A 6067-nucleotide genomic window follows, 5' to 3' on the forward strand; every position below is an offset into this window, starting at 1 on the left:
GAGTGTAGCTTCCAACGAGGATCTAGATTCTCTACCGTCGAAGACACCATGCCTTTATCTCTGACATGTAGACCTAAGGTCCGCTGGATCCATATTGATATCAATGACAAAGGTACTATGCTCTTAACTGCAGATAATCCAGGTCCCTTCCAATGAAGGTTTGGTTCTGGACGTTGACTTTGGTCAACTCAAGCCAGCCATGGTTAGTCAGTCAATCACCATGGCTCCTGCATGCATAAAAGCACTTGTCTGAGCCCCCTGATTCAGACTGAATCAACACGGTTTTGGTCTCCATTTTGTCACTGGTAGAATTGGATTTGGATTTGGATTTGGATTTCTGATAGGGAAAAATGCAACGGGTCCATTGATGAAATGGTGATGTTTGCATGTTCATTATCCAATATTTTAAGAATTCGGATGCACGTGGTCTTGTCTCTGCACGGACTCTAAATATTTTATTCAGTAATACATACATAAGTGGTTCTAGACTCCTGCTACAGCTGCAATCTACGGTATAAACATTGATTTTAATATCTATACACTCACTACAGTATTCTTGTATTAATGTGCGCTACCGGGTTTCTCCAAACGAGATTCTCTAACTTTCCGTGGAAAAGTTAGAGATGAACAGTGGTATGACTTTATATGTATTTTAACTGTTTGAATCGCAACCAATACACGAGATTGATAGCTAGGGTATTGATGAACAGTATATATGCTACAGTGTTTAATGTCATAGTCCTTTAGCATAAGACTCATTTTACCGTAAGTTTTTATGACTTTTCTTAACAAAGTTAAATAATTCGGATTGCATGCTTCTCTACTATTACTAAGCAATGTCAGAGGATGCGAAGTCCTCAATGATGGCATACTATAAATTATATCTATAGCAGTATGGCTTGCCAGCTATATATTTTAAGACATTTTCACATAATAGGAAATTTTAGAGAAACTGAACTAATCTATGTGAAAATCATGAAAATACAGATGTAAAGTCCTAGCAGGTTACACCCCAATACAGTGCACTGATGATTTAATACGCAATTAGTGTTTCTTTTTCTAAAGGAAGGAGCCTTGCCAAAATAATTAAGGAGAAGAGAAAAGTTTATGTATTACAGTTTTTCTATCACAGGAAACCATGTTCTTTGTTAACGGCGTATTTGTAAATAAAAAATAATTTGTGAATAAAACTTTAATATACGTGTTCTTAGCTATGGCTATAAAATAAACTATAATAAAAAAAATCGTAAAATCAACTCTAAATTTTAGATTGAAAATTTGGTCAACCAAAAAGTATTTGTCTGAGTGATCTGCGTCAATTGCTATGAGAAAAGGAGCCTTGGAACTGTGTTGATATGCACTTTTGTCCGAGTATTCTCCGTTGGTAAGTAGTCCATCTTCATCTTAATCTTATGTCATCTCTCCAATTTGCGTTGAGGTTAATCTCTTGCAGTAGGCCGGCAAGCTATATAAATACAAGTTGACGATAACAATGGGTGGATTCCATAAGGAAATTATTAAAGATCAGCTAGTGGAAAATGAAAAATAACAAGAGGATTGAATATACGCGCATGGCAGCACCTAGGGTTAGGGTTTAGTTAAAGCGTACTCCCTCCGACCCTAAATAAGACAAACTTTTGACCATCTATGTCTAGCGTTTGATCATCTGTTTTATTTGAAATTTTTTCAAAAAATATAAAAAATTAGTAACACATAAAGTACTATTTATGATTTATCATCTAATAAAAATAAAAATGTTAATCATAATTTTTTAATAAAACGAAGAGTTAAACATTGTAGGTAAAAAATAGATTAGTTTATTTTGGGACGGAAGTATGGGGTATCAACGACCCTTAACCGGCAATATCGATGGCCGGTCGTTCACTCGTCTATGCTAAGTTGCTACGTGGTTACAACAGGTTTGGAAATTTTTTTTATTTTTTAAACCTTTTAAACAAATAATTTTATTTCTAAACCTTCGGGAAAAATATTTTCATCGTATGAACCTTTTGGCCACGCCACCAATATTGGCGTGACGAAATGGCCTGCCACACCATTGTCGTGGCGTGGCAACATTGTCCTGTCACGTCACTAACATTGATGTGGCAAGACTGTGACGCCGTCCAGGCAGCGTGGCAACATTGCCTTGGCACGCCACCAGCACTGGTGTGGCCAAAAGGTTCAGTTTTTTTAAAAAAATTGTCCAGCGATTTAGTAATAGAATTACTTACTAAAAAGGTTTATTTAATAAAAAAATTTCACATGTTTGTGCACCTCTTTATTTAAGTGAGATACTAGGGCAAGAGTCTGCCTGTTACTATTCTAACACCTGTAATAACTTTAGAGTCTCTAAGTGACTTTGTCTAAGTGAAAGTTTATCTGTATTTTTTTATTTATTGGGGAAGTTTCTTCAAAATTTTCCTATAAAATTTTCTTGGTTATAGGAATAAGTTTCTTCTATTGTTTTCCTATTAGAAACCTCTTCAGAGAAATTATTTTATTCATCATGACAAGTTATCAAATAAAAAGAGTTCTATTGTGACATATATATACCAACAATGTGTAGGATCGAAACATAAGTAAATACACCTACCAGAGAGGGTGAATGGTAGGTATGACCGAAAACCAAAAAATCTTTTGCGATATAAAAGATTACGGCCGTTACACCGCTCTTGTGCTGCCAATCAGATCATCGGGATCTAGAAAAACACTAATAGATGAAAGCTGAAGATTTAGATCGAACGATCATGATATTATTGTATCAACTAGTATTTACAAAGTGCACCAACAGTACTACTCTCAAAATTTTTAATCGAAAATCGAACACTATTCTAAACTTCTAATATTCTATTATCAAATTCTACGTCTCATAAAAACACATCGGGTAGCTATTTATAGCAACAAATCTATCTCTAGCAAAGAATATGACTCATGTTCTCATAGGACTCATTTCTCTAAATTATAGAATCCATCCAAAACGCCATGCCTCTGTATTGCTACAGTAACCCCCATGCGATTCAGTGCTCGCGTCGCGCTACAGTAACCCGCCCTACAGCAGCACGACACTGCAGTCGATTACTGTAGCACTACATTTTTTTCTCGCCTAATTTTGATTCGATTTATTTCGTGATTTTTTCGGTGCTTACACACATAACTGAAACCTGTTACATATCCATCCTCATACGGTTTTCCTCCACTATATGTCAACTTATATTCAATATCATCACCCGACATCGTCGATCGTCTGGATCTCAGCTTCTCCCTAAGCCTAGTCACGATCCTGCCGCCGTTGACCTATATTGGCCTCCAAGTCACCTGCACACATAAAAATAAACAAATTATTTTTGGGCACAGATATCGTAACCTGACCTACATTAATCACACACTCACACCAACGCCTTAAATATTTCCGAACCAATTTCTATTAATAAATCATTTACAAGCTAATTGTTAAATATTGATCATAACTTTCATCTTACAAGATTCTCATGGTATGGAACTCCTCAAATCTACTCATATACATGCATCGAAATATGCAATTTAGCATTTACATGATCGTATTCATTTATTCCTTAAGTAACATTGCCTATAGATTTCTTAAGAACTATCACACTGAGGCAAAGTAGAACATTTTGTTATAGCTGCGAGTAGTCTTGGCATCGGAGGCACATCTAGATCCCGTAGTCCTTCAAGAACCCTAACGACTTCACTCATTGTCGGCCGGTCAAACTCGTTATCTTGGATGCACCAACATGCAACTTTGCAAACCCTTTCAGCCTCTTCTGGACTGAAGTTACCATGTAATTCTGTATCCACCAAACTATGGACATCTCCCTCATGAAGCTTGGTAATAGCATGCAGAGGGAAAAAAGTAACACAATTACTATTGGCAATATGTACTCCAGGTGTATTCCTCCTTCCTGATAAGATTTCAAACAACACCATACCAAAGCTATAAACATCAACTTTTGGTGTAATAGCAACGCCGCTAATCCACTCTGGGGCAAGATACCCAATGGTTCCCCTGAAAGTAGTGAGAATTCGGCTGAAATCTCTTCCTACAAATGCTGCCATTCCGAAGTCTGCGATTTTAGGAACAAATGATGTATTGAGAAAGTATGTTTTCTGGTTTTATATCACAATGTATGATGCATTCCTGGCAGCTCTGATGCAAGTAAGACAATCCTCTAGCAACTCCTATAATAATGTTATACCTAGTGGCCCAATCTAAAACACTACCATTGCTTTGGAATAGAAGGACATCAAGAGAACCATTTAGCATGTGTTCATACACCAGCAACCTCTCATCACCTTTGCAGCAGAAGCCAATCAGTTTAACTAGGTTGATATGTTGTATCAGTCCGATTGAGCTCACCTCAGCTCTAAATTGCTTCTCTCCCTGACGAGCACCGTCCAGCCTTTTCACAGCCACAGTAGTGGAATCACTTAACACTCCCTTGAACACTGAACCAAAACCACCTCCTCCAAGCTTTTCGGAGAAATTTTTAGTAGCATGACATAAATCATTGTATCTGAAGGCCATGATTCCACCACCACACTGACCATCATGTGGTGGTGCACCACACAACCCAAGTTTCTTCTTCAGTGTCAGCAAGATCAGCATGAGCATTGCCAACAAACTAAAAATGCACACACCAATAACAACTCCAACAATTAGCTTTCTTCTGTTGTTTCTCAATCTCAGCACATCTCTGGCAGCAAGGCGAAGGTAGAGAACATCTTCAGAGCTATTATCAATGCCATCGTTCTTATTTACGCTGAGCAAATCTCCATGCCAAACAGAACACCTACTGTTCTGATACGAATACGCGTTGCAGGAGCAGTAACTTAGGCAAGCTTTTGCACACTGATCATGACTGGTCGCATTGTCTACAGTCTGTGGGTTGTTCGAGGGCAACTGGACGCGAGCTATGGCATGGAACACGTCCGTTGAACTCGCCGTGTTGCTGCAGTCCAATGGAGTGTCTCTTGAGCACCCTGCAGTTCTGTTGCCGAGCTCCCAGTCTCGAGGCGACCCTCGAGAGAAGCTCTCCATGCAGCCACAGAATGGCCGTGCAGCGCCGTTGCAGACCGTGAAAGGTCCACAGGTAGCATACGCCGTGCAGGGAGAGATAGGCTGGGTGTATACCTGCTGCCAGGACTGCTTCTCTTCAGACCAAACGTTTATCTGCAGCTGACCAGAGATGTCCAGCAAGCCGTACACTGAATATGACTCATCCAACAGAAAGTACACAAAGTACTCTTCCTCAGTGTTGTCGACGTATGTCATGTTGATCAGATCTCTGGTCTGTGGATTTATGCTCATCAGCTGCTTGAATAATGATATAGCAGGCTCATTGGATGACCTTTTTGATGACCAAAACCAATACGTTTTAGCCGGGTCACTACGGGCAAGGACAATCCCTGTGCTGTCGAGCTGGAAATAGTACAGGCCAAGACCTGGATCAATCGAGTTCTTCTTTGAGACAAACATGCGAGTAGCACCGGTGACCTTGTTCCAGCCAAACTTGGTTCCAGGAAGCATCACATCTGACGGGTTGTCGAAGCTCTGCCACAGCACATTCGATGTGGGTGAGCTTCCTATCACAAGGTTGCCATTGTCAGACAGAGCTAAACTGATGGTAGCATTCATGGCGGTGGCTGCTGTTGTTGTGTTGGCAGTGGTGTTACTTGACCAGATTATGGAGGCATTGCTCGAGATGACAAGATTGCCATCTTCTGACAGCTTCAGCTGGGCCTGATCGAGCTGGGTTTCAGTGATCGGATCATCTCTATTTGCAACCCAGACAGTGGTAAATTCCGAGATTTTATCGAACCAGATGCCGACGTACCAGTCGGGAGAGGTGATGTTGACGCCGGAGCTGCCGACGACGACGCTTGGCCGGAAGAAGCCGAGCGCGAACCTGCCGTTCCTTGACACGAGCTTGTCGCCGGCGGCGAGCGCCTCGCCTGCCGCAAGGGCGTCATTTGCGGCGGAGCACGGAGAAGCACCCTGCAGGGAGAAGAGGAGGAGGAGGCCAAGAAACATGGACAGCAAGGGAGCCAT

General features: G+C 40.6%; 1 pseudogene; it reads right to left on the reverse strand.

Annotated features, from left to right (window-relative positions):
• Nucleotides 1-3413: 3413 nt before the first annotated feature.
• LOC102705071 lies at nucleotides 3414-6067 on the reverse strand (annotated as a pseudogene).

The sequence above is a fragment of the Oryza brachyantha genome, chromosome 5 (assembly GCF_000231095.2).
Source record: "Oryza brachyantha chromosome 5, ObraRS2, whole genome shotgun sequence".
NCBI classification, from domain to species: Eukaryota; Viridiplantae; Streptophyta; class Magnoliopsida; order Poales; family Poaceae; genus Oryza; species Oryza brachyantha.